Here is an 18,474-nt window from a genome sequence, read left to right as displayed (position 1 = left end):
ACATGAGCAAGCAATTGTACATATAGGATTAGTTCCCTAAACTTAATTTTTCAGCTCTGTTTTCTCAAGAAAATGAAAAGCCATCTTCAAATTATCCCAAATCAGAGAAAAAAACCCTCTTCAAACCATCCCAAATCAGCATCCATCTAAATCAGCATCCCATCTTCATTTTCTCTCTCTAAAAATAAGTTAGGCCCCTTCTCTCTCTAAAAATCAGTTAGGACCCCTTTCATTAGGGTTTGTGAAAACCATTTTTTTCTTCCTTCTTCTCTCTATAAGCCTTAATGGCTATGAGCCGAGCCCTATTTTCTTCTCTTCCTTCTTCCTTCTTCTATCTTCTCTCTTCTTCTCTTCTTCTTTCTTCCTTCTTCCTTCATCATTCATCATTTTTCTTTCTTCTCTCTCTACACAGTAAACACTTATGTAAAACCCAAATTTCTACAAATTTCTTTTCAACTAAAGAAATTTATAAAACTTTAACCATAGTTATGGAGTGACCATAGTCACCATACCATAGTTAAATAGTTGTAATGAGAAACCAAAAATCGTGTATTTATTTTTTGGTACCTTCTAAGTAGGAGTTATGTTTAAGTATTTAATGAATAAATTTATAGTATATTTGCCACCATACCATATTTAAAGTATTTTAATGAATAAATTTATATATTGTATTTGTTTTTGTATGTAATAAGTAGGTGTGATGTTTCTTAAAGTACTTAATGGGTAGAGATATACATGGTACTTTTTTTGGTGTATACAAATTAATTATATATTTAATATTGGATGATTGGTTGAGAGTCACAAGACATCTAAATCTTAATTATATTAGTCTAGTAAAGTTTTTATAGATGAATTAGTAATTCATGGCTTTGACATAATTTTTATTTTTCAGAATTTCAAAAATTTTAATATTATAAATTTATCTGATTTTTTGAGCCTAATCTGATATATTAGAGATATCTTTATATGAAGTACTTTTGGAAGTATTTTTGCCGATCCATAATTTTTATCCGATTTTTTAAAATAAAAACGATTTATTTTTTATTTTATAGTGAGCCGATTTATTGATAGTATCTGACTTGCTAACTATTGTCCCATCCCTCATTAAATACCATGCGTCACACTCCCACTCCATCCGTTCAACATGCCTCCTTTAATATAAGTGAATTGTCCTTAGAATTGTTTATGTGGGCACACTGCCTTTTTGCGTGCAAAGTTTATTGCATTTTAAAACGATGTATTTTTTAAACTACACTTAAAAAAATACATTGGCCATATCCACACTTTAAATATTTAAACTTTATTGTACGGGAAACGGTGAGGTATGAAATATGAACCAATATTTTACAACTTGCTCAATGCAAATATATTTGATACTGCGCACACACACATATATATATATATATATATATATATATATATATATATATATATATATATATATATATATATATATATATATATATATATATATATATATATTGGGTTCATGTAACATTTAAAGGCCTTATGAGTGCTTATAAAATGAAATAATAGAGTGGAACCTAAACTCAGTGGGAGTATAGTCCCTCGTTGGCCATACTAAGCAAACGATGTTTACAGATACCAGACTGTGCTTGACTATCTAGGCCAGGCAATTGGAAAAAACCAATGTTACCTTGGCATAAAAAACAAATCGATAAGGGTTGTAATGGCTTAGCCCTTGATGACGTCGGAGAATATGCCCGAATGAATGAGCCGAGGGACTGTGTGACCCTTGTGTGTGATAGTGACCTACAAAGACGGCGGCCAAAGCCTCATCCATATGCCATAACACGGCATGCATATCGATAGATCATTCGTGAAGCCCAAAATCCACCTTTTAGGATAAAGCGTATCCATATGCGAGAGATACCCCTATGCACTATAGGAGCTATGGTCGCATTAGGTCTAGGTGACCTTGACTCGTTTCTAGGGAGGACCTGAAATCCACAGACTAGGATTGCGATCTCTTGGCTCATTGGCCGGACTTTGGTGACCCGCTAATGAGCCCCTCTTTGGACTGTGGGTTATGGGAAACACTGGGTCGGTCTGATAAAGCAAGGGTAGTCGGTAGTCCACAGTTGAAAGTGGAGTGCCCCATGATTGTTGATTCCTAAACCATATAGATCATTTTCCTATCAAATTAATTTAATTGTGTTTGTTTTATGATGAAAATTATTTTAAGATTATTATTTGAATTTTTATAAACCCCTGGATATTTTATTTATAATTTTTGGATTTATATAATTAAAGATATTGATTTTACAATTATTTAAATATTCAAATAATATTTTAAAATATATAAAAATATCATGGGGGCCAATTGTGCATATGGCCTTGCCATATTTTTAGAAGGTGGGGCCCATGAGTGCCTCCCTTGGGTGGCACGCCCCACCCTTATTCTCTTTCCTATTTTTTGGCGATATGGTATGTGGCCATATGGTTGGAAAATATTGACTAAATATTGACTTGATATATCTTTGAAAGATTTTGTGAAAAGATTGCGTAGACTTGTGCTATTTTATGGTATGCAAAATATTTTGATTAGATTTAATTTATTTAATTTCTATTGATGAGAAAATGGTTTAAGAAATGAGGATAATGGTTCATGCACCTTCTATAATGTTGATGGTCCATCTATGAAATAGATGGCGCAGATCTCTCACCCCACAAGTCACCCTTTATCGACGGTCTATATTCAATCTCACAAGAAGAGGAAAGCCAAAAAAAACCCTAAGAAAATCTTATTCAAAGCCTATAAAAATGGATTGTCTCTACCAAAAAATCTCTACACCTTATCTTTTTATCTCTCTCTTAAAAAAATTTATTTCTCTCTCCCACATTGTGAAAGAACTTAAGGGTTTAGGTTATGGAGTTCTTCTCTCCTATCTCTTAAATATGAATTTATGGCTAAGGGTTTTAGGGTTTAGCAAAAAGAGAATCTATCTCTCTCAAACTAGGTTGCTAAGATAATTCACCTAGGGTTTAAGTTTGTGATCAAAGGGATTCATATTCCATTGGTGTAGCTTGGCCGAAATTTGCTTTCTTAGCTCGAGATTGAAGCTAGACTGTTGATCCTGTGCCATCGGATGGTGGTGACTCGGTGTGGGGTAATAAGCCCGGTTGAGGTAATCTCCAGCACTCTTCTTTTTGTTTCTTGCAATCTTATCTTTTATTCTCAAGCATAATGCATAGTTGTTTCAATGACATCAAGTTGTTACGATCTTAGTTTTATTGTTATGCTGATTTTATTTTAAAATTTATCTTATTATAATAAAGACCGCATGTAAGTGATCTTTTTCCAAAAGGGGTGAAGAAAAAACAAAAAAAATATATTCCCCGATAAAAGATCACATAGGTATTTCTTTATATATATATATATATATATATATATATATATATATATATATATATATATATATATATATATATATATATATATATATATATATATAGGAAGATACTACGGTACGCCAATTCGTGTATCGCTACAGATCGAATCTAGGCCGATCTGACGATCACGTATGTCTAGTAGTGTTTTATTTTTTATTTTTTTAAAAAACTCAAAATAATCTGAAATTTGGATCGTATATTAAAAAAAATAAGGCGAATCTACGAAAAATATCGAAAATATATTTTACATGAAATAAATGAACCAAAATACCCCCAAAAGTTTTAGGGGTATTTTGGTCAATTTATTTTTACGAATTATTTTTACGAATTATTTTTTATATATTTTTATTTGATGCACCTCACTAAGATGTACACAAGCTCCACATTTCTGATCATTCTGATTTGTATAAAATAAAAAAAAATTCAAATACTCTCGGACAATTGTGACCGTTAGATCGGCCCAAATTTGATCTGAGCCGCTGGCGTTTAATGTAGTGGTACGCACATAGACGTACATGAAATTTTTCCAAATATATATAGCCCAACGTCTCAGATTGAATCTTGACTGATCTGACAATCACGGATGTCCGGTATTGTTGGAATTTTATTTTATTTATATAAATCCAAATCATTTGAAATTTTAGGCGTGTGTTCTTAAAACACAGGTGAATCTTTGGAAAATATCAAAAAAATGTTTTACATGAATTAAATTGACCAAAATAAACCCGAAAAGCTTTGAGGGATATTTTGGTCATTTTACTTTTCATAGATAATTGTTTTTAAATTTTTATTAGGTGTGCCTTAATGAGAAGAACACACATATAAAATTTCAGGCGATTTGGATTTAGAAAAAAAAAAAAATTCTAGCACTACTAGACATCCATGATCGTAAGATCAGCCTAAATTCAATATGGGCCGTTGGGCTCATATGTTCATATGAGCTAGTGGGCTAATCCCATATTTTCCCATATATATATATATTTTGATCAAATTTTTCATGTAAAATATTTTTTTTATATTTTTATAAGATTCATTTATTTTTTATGTACACACTCTCCAATTTCAGATCAATCCAATTTGTAGAAAAAAAATTAAAATTCAAATACTATCAAACATTTGGGATCGTCAGATCGGCCCATATTCAATCTGGGCCATTGGTGTTTACTGTCGTAGTACGCCCTTGGGCTGACATGATCTTCTCTCTCTCTCTCTTATATATATATATATATATATATATATATATATATATATATATGGTAGTGATTTCATGCAACGGTTGTATCATAGTATAATGCAACCACACTTTTAAAAAACCATATTTGTGGTATTTGTAGGACCCAAAATTTTGCATACACACTATCTTTATCTCAATAATCAATCTCAAAAAAAATAAAAGTTCGACTTGAACCCTAGATATAGTCTAAATGAGTCATCTCCAACAACGAATCTAGAACATTCATTTTGTGAATTTCAAGACCTTAGCATTTACAAGCTCAAAATCATTTTTTATTTTTCATATTGTTCATCTAACAATATTAGAGACATTTGTTTGACACAAATTTTTAAATGTACACTCGTTTCATTTTGAAGAATAATCACAAAAAAGAAAATTTTGAAAAAATGCTCTAGAAAGTTTTCATTCTAGTCCAATTAAATATAAGCCGTCCATTCTATTGAGACGGTTAGATATAGGCCTCAGAAGGATATTTTTATTTCCAAAATTTTTATATAGCTTTATCATTAGTAGATTAATAATGCTAAATAATAAAAAAGTGATTTTGAATTTGTTAAGACCTAGATCTTGAAATTCACCAAATGGATGGTCGAGATTCCTTGTGGGATAGGTACAGATTTTGACCATATCTAGTGTGCAAATTGAATTTCTTTTTCTTCCTAAGATTGATTATGAGGATGAAGAGAATGTGTGTACAAAACTTGGGGCCATACAATGCCAAAATTATGGTTTTCTAGATGTGTGGTTGCATTATACTACTATACAACCATTGCATTAGATCATTGTATAGTAATATGATGCAATAAAGTAAAAAAATCATCTTGTGGCCATTTGTTTGGTCAAAAATTTGAAATATATACTCTTTTCATTCTAATGAACAATCACAAAAAAAGAAAAAATTGAAAACACAACCTAGAAAGTATTTTTTTAGCTGAATTCACATAGAACGTTCATTTTGGTGCGATGAATAGATCTAGGCCTTAGTAAGATTTTTTCTCATTTCCAATTTTTTTGGATGGCTTTATTACCATTAGATGAACAATATTAAAAAATAAAAAAATGATTTTGAGTTTATAAAGGCTAAGATCTTGAAATTCACAAAATGAATGGTCTAGATTCGTTTTTGGAGGGGATGCATTTTGACTATATCTAGGGTCCAAATTGAACTTTTGTTTTTGGGATTGATTATTGAGATGAAGAGAGTGTGTGTGTAAAATTTGGGGTCACACAAATACCACAAATATATGGTTTTCTAGAAGTGTCGTTGCATTATACTATAATACAACCGTTGCATTGGATCGTTGCTTATATATATATATATATATAACGCATATATATATTTGATACCTAAACCCAAAAAATATGCAAGAAAAAAATATTATAATTTAAATTATTTTTTAAACTAGTTATGTTTATTATAAAAATATACAAGCAATTGAAAATATACATGCGAGAGCTATCTTGTTTTTTTGAATTATGTTGAGTATAATATTATAATTAATAATTATACTAATTATATTGATAACCAAGTCTTATATACTATTTATTAATATGTTTATATTATAAATTATATAATGAATTATTTGTTGTTATAGTTGTAAATTGTATTTTTAAATTAGATGATATTATAAGATAAATTTCAAATTGATTATTTTTAAATTATTTTGATGCAATATTATAATATTTTATTATAATTAATTATTATACATAAAAGTGTCTCAGTATTCACCTATTTTTACAAAGTAATGAAAGTATATAATGTACCACTTTTAATTTCTTTGAGAAACTAAAAAAGCACTATTTTTAGAGATTCATAGTGATTTTTTGAAAATTTTGAGACAAAAATGACTGATTCATCTGATTCTCTAAACCGATCCACACAGGTATGGGTGTGACCGATTCTTGTGACATCCACTTTTTTAATTACTGCGTCAAACCAACGTTCCAAATAACGCTGGGATATTGCCACTTTATTAAAGCATATGCGTGAGACTAATTATTTCCGTAAAGGTAACATGAAACAAAGCTTTAAAGTTTCACTTGGCATCTAAAGGTCGTTATAATGAAGTCATCATAAAATTATAATGAAGTTGTCATAAAATAAACAACACCTACCCGTGACATTGTACAGAGTTAACATACAGGGGTAAAAGAAGTTTACCCAAAATCTACGCTTATGCTCCGATATGGGTCGTTCGGATCCTCGATACACAGATCTTGGATATGCCTAAAAACCTAGGTATGCAAATTCTAGAACATGTAAAACTTGGTTTTAGGGACAATGTTGCTTTGTTAGCTTAAAAACAAAGACAAATCCTTTGTTTGCTCTACTAAGTTGAAAACCAGGCTATGGAAATTTGCTTTTAAACCAATTTACCTGTTCATTGCATAAGTTGATGATTCCATACGTCCAATAAAAAGGATAGCTTGAAAATAAGGCATCCATAATTTGATAAACAAATTAGACGGTTTAGTTCTTATTTTAACATTCATAATATGATAAAAAAAATCATATAATAATAACAATATATATTAATATTAATATTAACATTAATATTAATACGCATAAATATAATTTGTAATAATTATATAAAATTAAATAAATATCATTATAAATAACTATTATTATAAATTTTATAATTATCATGCAGATCCTTTGAATGTTATTGATGTTGATTAAGGAGTTGCGTTTCTACCAAGAAAAGCCCAAGGATGATGTTGATGAGGACCAAGAGTTTCAGGATATGTTCTCAGATATTGGCACATCTTTTGACATGCTAATTGACCCAATTTATGAAAGGATCAAGGAGCATGTTAAAGCTTTTAAGAAGAGTTCTGTTAATGGTAATCTAGGTTCAGAGGAGAATAAGATGGGGGCTGATAATGAAAGGGGCAAAGAAAAAAGGAAAAAGTAAGTCCAAGGAGGTCGAGTCAGATATTGTGAAAGGAAAAGAGAAAGGAAAAACCAAGTCCATGGAGGATGCCCTCCAAAGATCTTCTCTACGAATTCCAGCAGGAAGGAATGTTGATGTTGCAGGAGGAGTGGCTTTCAAAGAGATTAGTCCGACTGTGGCAGTGATTTCAGATTCTTATGATAGTTCCATGTCTGCCAATATTCCTCATAGCACCAGATTTGGATCTTCTTCTCATGGTTATGAAGATTATTAGATGAAATGTGAGAGGTCTAAGGGAGATAAGGAGAAGCGTAAGGTTCTGATACTTGTCAAGAACCATAGGCATGACATTTTGCTGTTGCAGGAGGCTAAGTTATCTAGACCGTCTTTAATTTATGTTAGAGAAGTATGGGGTGTGGGCACAGTTGGTTTTCCAGTTGTGGATACTACTAGATCTTTAGGAGGTTTATGGACAGTTTGGGACTCGTCTTTTCTTAAGTCTGTTGAAATTTTGGAGTTTTGAAGGTCCTAATTCAAACTTTAAATGGATGTGCATTAATATTTATAGGCCAAACTCGAACTCCCTCAAAGAAGAATTTTTTATTAAAATTTTCAATTTAGTTGCTTTCGTTAATTTACCTTGGTGTTGCTTGGTGATTTCAATATTATTTGTTGGCCGGATGAAATTTATTCAAACACACATGTGAATCATTCAATGAGGTTGTTCGATGATTTTATTTTAAGACATGCACTTATATATCTCCTTGTTAATGTGTTGTCGTTTTACCTAGTCCAAAGATAGATCGGTTTTTAGCCATCTCTCCCACAATTATCTTCTGATCGAAGCATATCATCCAAAGACATCTCCCATTTTTTTGATCTCCAATATCTGCCTTTGATCACCCTTGATCTTTAGGCAATGGGAGCACGAAAGGTTTATTTAAGGCCTCGAGCAGATTATGGCAATGTAATTCTCTATCGTCTTTCTTTTTTGCCACTATTGCGGAAGTTTTTAGTTTGATGATCCGAAATGTTGTGGCTAGGAGCAGATTTATTGGGTTTAAGGTTTCTTATTCTGGTACATCCATATCTCAATTGTAATATGCTAATGATATGTTATGTTTTATGATTTAAAGCTGGAGCATGTTAGCAATATTAGAAGATTGCTTTTGTGCTGTGAAATGGCTTTGGTATTCAAGGTAAAATTTGATAAAAAACTTCCATAGTGGGGGTAGGTTGTGAAGGTGATCTTTTGAATGATTTAACTTATCAATTGGGATGTAGAGTGGAGAAATTTCCAATTAAACATCTTGACTTACCTATTTTTGATGTTCGATTGCCTAAGTCAATGTGGGATCGAGTCTTGAAAAAGGTCCATACTAAGTTGGACTTATGGAAATCGAAGAATCATTCTCTTGTGGGAAGGGCAACTTTGATCAAAGCTTCACTATCAAATATGCCGGTTTACCAAATGTCTCTCATTAGTATACCAAACTTTGTTGCGAAATGTATTAAGCAACTTATGCGTAATTTCTTTTGGGGGTCAGGGGATTTTGGGAAAAAACATCATTTAATAAGCTGGGAGAGAATCTGTACAACAAGAAAAGAAGGATAGTTGGATATTAGAAAAGTCAAACTTACAAATCAAGATCTTCTTGCAAAATGGTCGTGGAGAACTATGAGCCAAGATGGGATGCTTTGGAAGGGCACATTGCGTGAGAAATAAGAGGTGAATCAATCAAACTCGTGGATTGGTGATGGAAGATGGGCTAGACAACAATTGCAAATATGAAAAGGAATTTTCAAGGTAAATATTTTATGATGCATCATTGTAGATGGATTGTTGGAAATGGAAGTAAACTTTTTGGCATAGCAAGCTGCTTGGTGAATCTTTGTTGAGAGATACCTATCCCCAGGTTTATAGTGCAACTGTTCATCAATGGATGACTGTGAATCAAGGCTTTGATTGGCAAAGGCAAGCTTGGAATGTGATTTGCCGTTATAATAGGGTTTCAGACTCGGTCATTGCTCAATTTACTAATTTACAGGAAGCTTTACAAGATATGCATCGAGCTTCAGTTCGAGAGAATGTGTTCCTTTGGGAATTTGAAAGTGATGGAATTGTCAAGGTCAAATCAAGGTATAATTTCTTGTTTCATGATAGGGTGAGATGGAATAGATGCTCTTTGAAAAAATTATGGTGTTAGAAATTTTTTTTATAAAATTAAGCTTTTTTTGTGGATTCTCTTTCAAGGAAAATTTTTTACTGTTGATAAGTTGATGAAAATTCCTTATATATTTAAACTTTTCCGCTTCATTAGCTATAAAGACACCACTGACTCCTACATAACAGAAATTGTAGTTCCAAAAAAGTCCTTAAGGATACATCCAAAGCCCACAGGGTCTGGGTTGCTAGGTCCAAGCATACCTCTTTGTGTTGTTGAAGGGAATTTGTTAAATTTTATTAACTGGTGCTCTTTTATTTCATGGCCTCCTTAGCGGTTTAGAAGGAAATGGATGAGAATTCAAGATCTTTGTTCTAGTTTGCTAGTCTCTTTTCAAAATGTTTATAGGGAGGTAAATTCAATTTTTGATAGCCATGCTAAAAGGGGTGTCAACCTTAAATCTGTTTTAGTTTCTGATATTCTTCCTCTTTGAAATGTTGTACTCAATCCTTTGATCAATAACAGAAAGTAATATTGCCAAAAACAAAGAACTATAGTAACATGCAAATTAGGTTTTGAGCTCAACTAGAAAAAACAACAAATATATGATATGCAACTCTATCAAAACAATCATAAAAACTTCCTATAAATTTATTTAGGAATAAAAAAAAAATGCACAAAGAACACTAACATTGTTATCCACAAAAGAATAAAAACCCAAAATCGATTGCAACTATTGTAGACTTCAAACAAGCAATCCCAGTGTAATTTTCAGCAAGCATGTACTTATCAAAATCTAATATAAATCACTCCAACAAACTAAATATAATACCCTAAAGTTTATTCCTTGGTTATAAAACTTTTTCATACTTCAAGTACTATTTCAGATGCAAAGTATGAACAAAAACTTGGAACAAATTTACTAAATTTACTAAATTTGTAGAGATTTGTAGGTCAAGTTTTGTAGCCTTTCTAAAGCGAGAAACTTGAAGAGAATGAGTTTTCTATGAATATATTGTATAGGACAAATGTTGTAAAATAAGAGTAAAGAGGTAATCTAGAGAGAGAAACTAATGCGAGAGGCAACATGGTCATGTAATTTATCTCATGATACTGGAGGGCTCTCATAGAGATGGGAGGCACGTCCCTTGTATCCAACTTACAAGGAAGCTTAAGAGAGAAAAATAGTTTTCAAAGAGAAAGAAATAACTCGTGCAAGGTGCCTCGGCCTCCACAAAACCATTTTCTATATATGACCACTTAAATGAGAGAGACACTTGTAGAGATAGATTGACCAAGTGTCGCCTCTTAATGCCCACTTGTCCCTCTTTTCAAGTTGATATTTTATTTTCACTTCCAAAAGCATTAGTTCCTTTTAAAAAAAATATGTTAGAAATATATTTTCCTTAGTGTGCGGTTTGTGTAGAGCCTAGGCTCTAAACAATCAAATTAGAGCCTACCTTCAAATAGTATCGAGAAATTTAGTTTCAATATTCGAAATCTTTGTGATAGCCTTAAAATATATTTTTTATTTTTATTTATAAAGTCTGTTTTCCATTTTGCAATGGCTATTTTGGACAGTTTGAGGATCCTTATGGGATCATGACATAATTCACGGTATTGGTGATTATTCATCTTGTCCTGTGATAGAGTGTTTTTTTAATGATGTGTGTTTTTTACGATGTAAGTGTCTGGTGCAATTTGGAGGACACTAGCGAGAGATAGAAAGTCCACTAATCTAGAAGCATGTAGGTGAAGTTTATGATATGGTTGATGACCACACAATATTTCATGACAATTAATGAGCGCGGAAATGTGTGTTGTTGATGTCATTGAGTGGATAGATCATATATATGGATGGATTTGTTGTTTGATGTACAACTCAAACAACTTATATATAGCTACTAAAGTTTTGTATAATGGTTTTGTAAATAATTTGAATCAAGTGGGGGAATGTTAAAGAAAAGGGAAAAGTTTATATAGAGCCAAGGCTCTAAACAATCAAATTAAAGCCTACCTAAAAAATTTCACTAGAAGAGATTGTTTTGATGCCCAAATATCCTCAAATTGATCATCTCGACATCAATATGCATGGACATGAGAGAAAAAATGGATTTCAAGTTTTGAAAATAGCGTATTTCTGTAATACATTTTTGGACCATCAATTTTCAAGATTTTCAAGTTTTCATAGATCGGTCAATCTACACTAGTTTTGAAGCTTTAAAGACATGCCATGTGGAGGTCATGCTCAATGAGTCATGCCAAATAAAACTATCCAGATTTACACTCATTAGATGTCAAATTGGATGGCTTGGAGTAAGTCACGAAGTTCGAGATTTTTTTTTTTTTTTGAACTTTGTCTATTCAATGATACTCGTACAATTACCCATTTTGAAATTAAAAGGACGAGAATGATTGTGACCTCCATGTACAAAAGAAAAATAGTCTCTTTGTAGACAATCCAGAAAATCATGAAAGGTCTTGAATATTTTGAATTAAAATAAAAATAAGAGGTTTACTTCAAATCTTAAGCCTAATCTTAAGCCTGTTAAATAGTGCACCCTTGCTCTTATTTGAAATTTCATCATAAAAAAAAAAGGTACGCATCAAATCTTAACCTCATTCTTGGAGATTAAAGCATCTTTGTGACTTTTTCCATTGTTCCGCTATTGAAACAAATCTCATATTTTGGGCTGCATGTTTGAGATTGAAGAATTCATGAGGAAAGATGGTTTGCTTTGAGGTTTTTTCAAGAATGCCTTGTGATTATCTATGACTAGATGGAGGAAAGGAAGAGAGAATTTCAATGTTCGATTCTTTAAATGGTTTCCTTTCAGACTCCATCTAGTAAGACAGAAAGATAGTGAATTCTTCGATGAACTCATTGTAAGGACCAAGATTTTCCGACCATAAAAACATACGCGGCAGTAGGAGTCTTGCAGAGAAGAAGCATGCGTGGTAGTAAGGCGGAGAGCTAACAGTAAGAGGGTAATGCTATGCATGACACTACCGCGAGTGTAAGGAAGAGAATAGAGAGAAAACTTAGCACCACGCATGACAGAGAGAGTAGCACCATGAGTGTAACGTCGCGCATGAAAGAGAAAGAGTAGCGCCACGAGTGTAACGTCGCGCATGAAAGAGAGAGTAGCGCCGCGAGTGTAATGCCGCGCATGAAGAATACGAGAGAGGGAGTTACCGCCGTGAGTGTACGAAGAAGAAGTTTTCACACACGGCAGTAAGATGAAGCAAATGGGCTATCACCTTGCGTGCAACGCCATGTGTGTCACCACCTGCTAGATACATGCTGCCACACTTGTCACTTGTACTGATGCATGTGTAGTACTTGCCACTTGTCCAGCCTTGGACTGCCACCCCAGCCAGTAGGGTACTTAAGCGCCTCTCTCTCTCACGCCATTCATTTTTCATTCTCTCTCTTTAGAGCCTTTCACCTTAGAGCTCACTGTTATCTTATTGTTAAGGCCATTGATGGAATATTGAAAGGGGGGGGGGGGGGGGGGAGGGGGGGGGGGCGGGGGGACTATGAAAGAGGATTGGAAGGCACCATTGCTTATTAGGTTAGTGGACCACACCACCATTACACCTGATTTTGTAGAGGCATGAAACCAAAATACTTGTAAGCATGAATAGGTGATAGAAAGTGAGTGTGTTTATGCTTTGTTTCACAGAGTTAATGCCTCTAATGCATGATGAGTTTAATGTTGATAATGTCTATAGTGCTCTTAAAAATATGTAGAACAATATCCATGTATGTCTAACTCAAGATGGTAAAGACTACATGATGTTATCCACTATGAATTTAAAGTCATTAAGTATCCTTTGAGACATGTAATGATATTTATGATGAAAATTTGACAGATCTTCCAATGAAGATCTCTCAAATTTTAATACCTTAGTCTAATTAAAAAAAAAGAAATAAAGTTGTAGAGAAAGTGGGACAGATCGAATTCAGATCTGAGGCCAGATTTGCTCGAAAAAGAGCAGATCTACTCTCAGATTTGTAGCAAAGCCATCATGATCTAGAGCATTAAAATACGATTTTTAAGACAAGTTAACATATCAAAAATAAATAAAAGAAGCAAAACAGTAAAAAGAAGAAGAAAGAGAGAGGAAGAAATAATACCAAATTAAGCCGGATGGCCTAAGATTCCCAAGCCTTCGAGGGCTCGCCCGTATCAAAACCAGTCCTCTTTGACTCTTTAATTCGGATGTTGACCAGTAGATCTATGGTGTAAAGGGTTAGATCTAGGGTTTTTTTGTAATCTCCAGATGTTGAATATGAATTCTAAAATTTTCTTTAATTTTTTGGGATTTTTCCTAAATTTTTAAGAATTTTCTAAGGGTTTCTCCTATTTTTGATATTTTTGAGTGATTTTCTTAATTTCTAGAATTTCTAAGGCTTTTTTGGTCTTTTTTTCTCTCTCCTTTTTGGCAAAGGAAAGGGGATATTCATAAGATTCAATTAGTCATTTTTCCTAAATTTTTTGGAGTTTTTTTGGAATTTTTTTTTTATCTTGAAGTTTTAGTCTTATCTAATTAAAGAAAACACATTTATTGCATCATTAGATGCGTTGACTGTGTCATCAACCAGCGCCTAGTCCTGTCGAGCCCATTATAGCCCAGCCCGTGGCCCAACAGTTGGGTCTCATAGGGAATAATTGTTATTTATTACATATTTTTTTTAGTTGGTACTATTCAGGCGATTCTTGGATCGTTGGAAAGCTCTTGGCTTCTACTTCAAATTGGGATATGATTTGGGTAGTTTTGGGGTAATTAAATTGGGTCTACTAGGATAATGTAGTCCTAAGGATTAAAAAAACCATAGAATTTGTCAGATTTAAAATAAGGTGTCTACAGTTGCCTCTCTTTGGCACTCCCTGTCATTCGAGGGACAGGTGAGTGGCAAAAAAGTAGACACTTTGGCATTCCCTGTCCTTCGAGGAACAGGTGAATGTCAAAGATAAAGCAAACATTTTAAATTTCTTCTTGAGGTCACGTGGTCAGGGGGCACACTAACTATCCCTCAAAGTCATTGCGCTTACCGAGCGCATCCACCTAGGGCATTTTTCCTCCTAGGGTTTTCAGGGCTTTTTTTAGTTTAAATTTTTAATTAAGGTTTCCTAAGGCTGTCTATAGGAAAAGGCTTTCTATAGGAAGAGACTTGTCTGGCCAAATCCGAAGTGAGAGACGAGGCTGCAATGTGGCAATTACGGCAACGCGGTAATCATCATATATGGGTGTCCAAGCTCCTTCATTTTTTAAGACTTTTTTAGAATTTTGAAAGTAGGGGGAGATTTGAAATAGAACCCGTAGTAATGACAAGTTATGATTTTAATAAAAAAATTAAAGTTTTGGGAAAACACTTGACATATAGTGAAAATTTTGAAAAGAGAAAGATATTTCAAAAAACAAGGTTTGGTTAGCAGTTTTGATTCTTTCACCATAAAGCCCTCTAAGCGGTTTAGCATCGTGCAATGATGGACCATACACCCGACCCTTTTACGTCAATATGGGGATAGATGGAATCCATCGAACAGGGTGGCTATGCCCTGGATACACCCGACCTTTTTATGCCATACGACGCTAGAGGGTACCTGCCTCAACTCTTTTACGTCGCACGAGTTTGACATTTTCCATCAATCTGGGTGGTTGTGCCTTGGATACACCCAACCTTTCATGTCATACGGGGAAAGATGGTACATGCCTCGGCTTGTTTACGTCGCACGAGTTTGACGTTTTTCCATTAAAATAGGGTGTTTGTGCCCTGGATACATGCGACCTTTCGTGTCATACGAGGCTAGATGATACCTGTATTTGCTCTTTTACATAGCATGAGTTTAATGTTTTTTCAATGAACAGGGTGGTTGTGCCCTAGATACACTCGACCTTTCACGTCATATAGGGCTGGACGGTCCTTGTCTCAGCTCTTTTATGTCGCACAAGTTTGACGTTTTTCCATTGAACAGGATGGTTGTGCCTTGGATACACCCAACCTTTTCACATCATACGGGGCTGGATGGTCCCTATCTCGGCTCTTTTACATCGCATGAGTTTGAAGTTTTAATTTCTTGGCTCTTTAACGTCGCACGAGTTTAATGTTTTTCTGTCTTGGCTTTTTAATGTCGCACGAGTTTGATGTTTATCCTGTCTCGGCTCTTTTACATCCCACGAGTTTGACGTTTATCTTGTCTCGGCTCTTTTATGTCTCACAAGTTCGACGTCTATCCTATCTCGGCTCCTTAATGTCTCACTAGTTTGATGTTTATCTTGTCTTGGCTCTTTTACGTCTCATGAGTTTGACGTTTATCCTGTCTCGGCTCTTTAACGTCACATGAGTTTGGCGCTTTTCCTGTCTTGGCTCTTTTACATCACATGAGTTTGACGTTTATCCTGTCTCGGCTCTTTTATGTCGCATGAGTTTGACATTTTTCGAATTGAACTTTGGGACATCGTATGCACACATGGGATCTAGTCGAGAGAAAAACGCTCCTATACTAGTCAATATCGTCATTGGTGAGGTTCACCCATCTCTGATATGTGGTAGTTGGTAGTTATACAATGGAGTGCCTGGCTAATTTTAAGCCTTCATAACATACGTAGGAAGTTGTCTTCGAAAACGAGGCCAGATTGACTAATAGTTTAACCTCTTATAGTAATGGAGGAAATCCTTTCTAAAAGGGTTTAAAAAATGGACGGTTTTAACAATCAGATTGAAAAAGTGCTTTTAAAAGGGATAGGCCTTACAGTTTTGCCACTTGTGGCCCCTTTGGTGGTCATTTTCTTTATCATATTTTATCCAAATATGATGAAAGGATTTCCTTGTTGGATCATGAGAACTCAAAAGTCTCGAAGCTATTTTTTTACCTTTGAAGCTTTCATCCTATGCTTGGAGGGTCCATGAAGAGTTCTCTAGATTCTTACTGAGCTTCCATCTTGGAGAGGTCCCGATGTTCTTCCAGGATTCGTCGAAGTCACTTCAGTTTTCCATTCATATCACGCTCCCGCATCTTTCTGAGTTGGTTCTGTTGGGAACCTGCACGGTTTAGGAGTTTTCATCCTCAGGGTTTGCATGTGCCGTATTGTTGGAACTTGCAAGTACTTATTTGTACTTGAGTGTTTTTGAATCAAAAGCTCTTTCTTGGAGATTTTTTTTTACCCGTGATGCCCTTTCAGGTTTTCACCACGTCCTCTTTTTTTTTTTTTTTTTTATGCTTTTCACGTTTTTACCACACTTTTGAGCCCGTTACGGGTAGTATTTTTTGAGATACATCGCATTGATGGGGTCATTGAGCTTGACCCCTCCTGATTCTTAATATTGTAAGAATTGCCTGCGTGCACTCGGGTGACCACGAATGGCCCCTCCCAATTAGGTTTGAACTTGCCTAAAGGGTGTGGGTTTGCAGGAGTGTAGAAGATTTTCTTGAGTACCATGTCCTCTTTTCTGAATTGTCGAGGAACAACTTACTTTGGTATGCCCTCTCGATTCTACGCTGGTAAGCAACAATATTTTGTGTTGTTTGTAGTCGTTTTTGATCCAAATTAATGAGGGCAGCAATTCGTGCTTCGATCTTTTGTTCTTCATTTGAATATTTATGAATAAGCACTCGGAGAGACGGTATCTCAACTTCAATGGGTAATATTGCTTCCATACCATACACCAATGAGTACAGGGTCATGATAGTATGAGTCCTCTCAGTTGTCTGGTAGGCCCATAGCGTGTCATTTAGTTTTTCGTATCAGTCTTTGTCACCTTCTATTATTCTGTCTATAATTTTGAGAAGTTCTTTGCCTATGTCTGTTCATTTCCTTGAGGGTAGTAAGGTGTGGAGAATTTTTGCGCTATCCCAAACTTTTTGCACACCTTAGAGACCTTTCAATTTTTGAGATTGGATCCATTGTCAATAATGATTGACTCAGGAACACCGAACGTGAATATAATATTGTTCTTTATGAAACAGGCAACATGTTGTCCCTCAATTTTGACAAATGATGCGGCGTCTACCCATTTGGTGACGTACTCTGTAGCCGTTAATATAAAACGGTGGCCGTTTGAGGCTTTCGGTGAGATCATTCCAATGATATTAAGAGCCCACAATGCAAAGGGCCATACAGGCGATGTTGAGTTGAGTGGTACGGACGGTGCATGAATGAGGTCTTCATAAAGCTAACATTTGGGACACCTCTTTATGAACTTTCAACAATCTTCAGCCATGGTGGTCTAGTAATAGCCTTGGTGCCTGATTTTCTGAGCTAAGGCAGTTGCGTCAGAATGACCTCCTTCATTGTGTAACTCTGTCAGTACTTGGTCGATTTTTGGCTAATCAAGACACCGTAGAATGATGTCATCAAATGACTTTTTGAACAAGAGATCACTTCTTATTAAGAATCCCATAGAAAATATTCGAAGGGCTTCTTTATCCTTTTTGGTGGCTCCTTCAAGGCATAACTCATCTTTCAGCAAGGACAGAAAATCGTGGAACCATGGTTTTACCTTAACTAGCGCATTTGAAGCCCCGAGAGACACTTCCCCATCGTTCTCATTCTCTTGCTCTATTTCTTCTTTGATACTTAGTGAGGAAGGATCATGTTTGTTCCTGATATAGAATGACAGCGTGGTGATTTCTGAATGAATATCAACCATTGAAGCAAGGGTCGTAAGGGCGTTGGCGAACTGATTATTTTCTCTAGTTACATGCTGAAAGGTGATTTTCTTGAAATATGGGATCACCTTTTCCACCTTTTCTTGATA

General features: G+C 34.5%; 1 non-coding gene across 1 annotated transcript in view; it reads left to right on the top strand.

Annotated features, from left to right (window-relative positions):
• Positions 1-6,492: 6,492 nt before the first annotated feature.
• LOC18425975 (putative membrane metalloprotease ARASP2, chloroplastic) overlaps positions 6,493-18,474 on the top strand; it is a 33,644-nt gene continuing 21,662 nt past the window's right edge. The window contains exons 1-5 of the transcript XR_016058567.1: positions 6,493-6,531; positions 7,330-7,559; positions 8,679-8,741; positions 8,827-8,914; positions 9,459-9,682. This is a non-coding gene — a transcript (putative membrane metalloprotease ARASP2, chloroplastic). The remainder of the gene's footprint in view (positions 6,532-7,329; positions 7,560-8,678; positions 8,742-8,826; positions 8,915-9,458; positions 9,683-18,474) is intronic.

The sequence above is a fragment of the Amborella trichopoda genome, chromosome 6 (assembly GCF_054954075.1).
Source record: "Amborella trichopoda isolate Santa Cruz 75 chromosome 6, AtrichopodaSantaCruz75HAP2 v2.0, whole genome shotgun sequence".
Lineage (NCBI taxonomy): Eukaryota > Viridiplantae > Streptophyta > Magnoliopsida > Amborellales > Amborellaceae > Amborella > Amborella trichopoda.
The sequence above is the reverse complement of the archived record's forward strand: the minus strand, read 5'-3'. Positions and strand labels throughout refer to the sequence as shown.